Source organism: Lissotriton vulgaris, chromosome 1_1 (assembly GCF_964263255.1).
Source record: "Lissotriton vulgaris chromosome 1_1, aLisVul1.2, whole genome shotgun sequence".
Taxonomy (NCBI): Eukaryota; Metazoa; Chordata; class Amphibia; order Caudata; family Salamandridae; genus Lissotriton; species Lissotriton vulgaris.
In genome coordinates, this window is record NC_141685.1 from 245,776,601 (window position 1) to 245,780,133 (window position 3,533).

General features: G+C 45.4%; 1 non-coding gene across 1 annotated transcript; it reads right to left on the reverse strand.

Annotated features, from left to right (window-relative positions):
* Positions 1 to 2,418: 2,418 nt before the first annotated feature.
* TRNAQ-CUG (transfer RNA glutamine (anticodon CUG)) lies at positions 2,419 to 2,490 on the reverse strand. Its single transcript has one exon. It is a non-coding gene; the product is annotated as a tRNA-Gln (tRNA).
* Between the last annotated feature and the right edge of the window lie 1,043 nt (positions 2,491 to 3,533).

A 3,533-nucleotide genomic window follows, 5' to 3' on the forward strand; every position in this document is an offset into this window, starting at 1 on the left:
GAGTTTGTCTGTGGCCCACACACATGAAGCAGTGTGGGGGCCGGAACGGAGGATTAGAACATTCCCAATCACTGTGTGGCTTTATTTCAAAGCTACAATGTGATTGGCCATGTTTCCGTGGCTGTCTCTCTGCGAACGAACACAATACGGTATTGAGCATGAGGGTGCAGATGTGCAAACAGAGTCCATTGAAAGAGTTTTATGAGCAGCAGGCAGCTGCCTCCCTTGCCATGCGAGTTGGCACGTCTATTTTCAGTCCCATCCATCTCACATGACCGGAACCCTATGCTCTGACGTCAAAGAAGCCCGTTGGAGCACTCCTAGGCTACCAATAATTCGAAATTGGAACTGGGAGTAACTTTACACACCCAAATACTGCTTTAGCCTCAGCTTCCAGTTTGTCTGTTTTTTTGCAGTTAGAGTAACCTTGGCACTCTGACATTAGAGTGTTTTACATGGAGAACAGATTAATTGTAACTCTTTTTTAGCAAACAGTTTTGGTGAAATAGTCTTTACCATTCATATGTTGGTTAGTTACCAACAAAAAGCAGAAATAAAACAAAGAACATTTAGAAGTTGTATGTGTTACCACTTCAGGAAAGTCTTTGGGTCATATTATCAAAATAGTGGCGAAGAGAGGCGTTAGCCTCCTTGGCTTAACGCCTCTCTTCGCCACTTCTGAAACGCTAGGCTCCGCCATATTACCAAGGATATGGTGCAGCCCTCCGTTTCCCCCTGCGATGGCGATAAGTTTTACAACTTACCGCCAATGCAGAGTGCAAGGGTGTCTGCGAGCAGGAAAGGTTTGTTTGTATACAGGAAGGAGTTCCTTCCTGCACATAAACAAACCTTAAAAGCCATTTTGTAACTTACATGTGTGCTGCTTTATGCAGCACACATGTAAGTTACAAATTGGCATTTTTAAAAAGAGGTTTGTTTATGTACAGGAAGGGACACCTTCCTGTACATAAAGAAACCTTGGCATTTTGCTTTTTCCATGTGTCCTGCATAAGGCAGCACACATGGAAAAAGCAAAAATGAGGAGAAATTAAGCATTTCTTGTCGTTTCCCCATTTTCCTGGTCTTAAGTTCGGCACTGCCACCTATTATCGCCTCTCTTGATAATAGGTGGAAGCGTCGAAGTGAATGGGTGTTGCGGTGGAATGCCCACTGCAACACCAACTGCACACCCCTTTCATGATAAGTTTATTGTGAAAGGGCCCTATTACCAAGGCAGCGTTAAGCCAATTAACGTGGTTTTAAGCCACATTATTTGCCTTACTGCTGCCTTGATATTAGGGCTATGCCAGACATGCCAACCCTCCCGATTCAGGCGTGAGACTACCGATTTCAAGGCTAGTCTCCCGCCTCCCGATTCCTGCAAGCAAAAACCCGATTCCTCAGGGGTTTCAGCTGACAGGGCTTGGTATTGTGTAAAGTGCTAATTCTTCCAGCACTAGTTAGAGTGGCAATGCAGGGGCTCTAGAAGGTGTGAAAAACCAACAAAGTGTAATTAACAAGGGAATGATCTTTGAAAGACCTGTGAAGTACTAGGGGGGGGGGGGGCAGCTGTGTGTGTGCAGGGGAAGCTTTTCAGTCCGGGCTGCCACAGTGGGGTGGGAAGGGGGGGGGGGGGTGCATGCACTGCCAGCAACCTGCCAGACCAGTGCACAACAATTGCATCACCCTCTGTCTGCCTGCCATTGCGCTCCATGGGCCTTATTTATGAAGGACTTGCGCCGCCGGTGCGCCACTTTTAACATGGAAAAAAATGACGCACTGGTGGCGCAAGGCCTTCATAAATAAGGCCCCATGCTTCTAAAAGGTAAGAAAAGAACGTGCGTTTGCGTTTCAAATGTCCGATCCTGCATCAGCACACTTCCAAATCCCATACATGACAGTAACCCGATTCAAGGCCCCATTCTCCCGATTTTTTTAAAAAAAATCTCCCTCTTTGCTCTTCTGAAATGTTGGCATGTATGGGCTATGCCAATTTCGCAGCGCTATCTGCAGTAAAGTGCCGATAACGCGGTGATAAGGCTGCAGTAAAGTGCCGATAACGCAGCGATAAGGGCCTTGATAATATGCCCCTTTCTTTTATACAATACTTTTCTGTATGTTTTTTTCCCCTTGTAAGTTATCGGGTGTGAAGGGCGCTGAAATCAGGTCCACACTCTGCGTGTTACTGTTGTGCAGCCACAGGAGAAAGGTGTCCACACAGACACAGGAATCATACAACACCTATGTGTAGCGTCATGTGCCGCCCAGCACCACCTAAAGATTAATGTATAGATGGCCAGAGAGACCAGGAGAATGAAAGCGGGAAGAGAAGGGGTATGTCAGAGGTAAACTTGGCTTCTCTGCCCACTGCTCAAGACCCATAATAATTATAAACTAAGTAAATAATAAAAGTCTCTCAGGTCCCACCGAGATTTGAACTCGGATCGCTGGATTCAGAGTCCAGAGTGCTAACCATTACACCATGGAACCGCCCTGCATACATGAGGACTGTCCGTCTATTTTGAATCGTGAAAGAGCAGCTGGTGTGGTAAGTATTGCTGTAGATTTTGTATTGATCGTCTGAGTTTTTTAGACTTTACACAACTAACAGGTGTAAGTAAAGTACTGCATTTCACAATCAAACCAATCATACTATTGTTTATGAGGGCACAAGAGAAAAGACTCATCTGATGGTTCAATATGTCCTTTTAGCACAGTAGTTTCACTAGCCCCGAGAGTTGTTGCTCTGCTGAGAAACTTTGTAAAAGAGTCCCCGGGTCACTGTGAGGGCACCCCTCCTCTCCCTCTCTTACACACAGAAGAGTTGTGCACCAGGTACAGGAGTCCCCTCTGGTGTCTGATGCTGCAGGGGCTCCAGCCCTCCCTTTAAGGGACCAGCAGTGACAGCACAAACCGCACCGGTGCAAACTGTGGACACTGCAAACAGCGGCTGCAAACTCACAGCTGATGGAAAACACTCCAACTCCTCAAGTCTTAAACCCCTGGAAACCAACACAGCCGAGATTGATGTCATTAAACAGACACACAACACAGCCGAGATTGATGTCATTAAACAGACACACAACACAGCCGAGATTGATGTCATTAAACAGACACACAACACAGCCGAGATTGATGTCACGAAACAGACACACAACACAGCCGAGATTGATGTCACGAAACAGACACACAACACAGCAAGGGATTAATGTCATTAAACAGACACACAACACAGCAAGGGATTAATGTCAATAAACAGACACACAACACAGCACAGCGCAAGATTAATGTCATGAAACTGAAACACACAGCGCGAGATTAATGCCATTAAATAACAAACCAAAAACACAGCAAGGGATTAATGTCATTAAACAGACACACAACACAGCGCGAGATTGATGTCATGAAACAGACAAACAACACAGCAAGGGATTAATGTAATTAAACAAACACACAACACAGCACAGCTCGAGAATAATGCAATTAAACAAAATAAAACACAGCACAGCGCAAGATTAATATCATTAAACAAA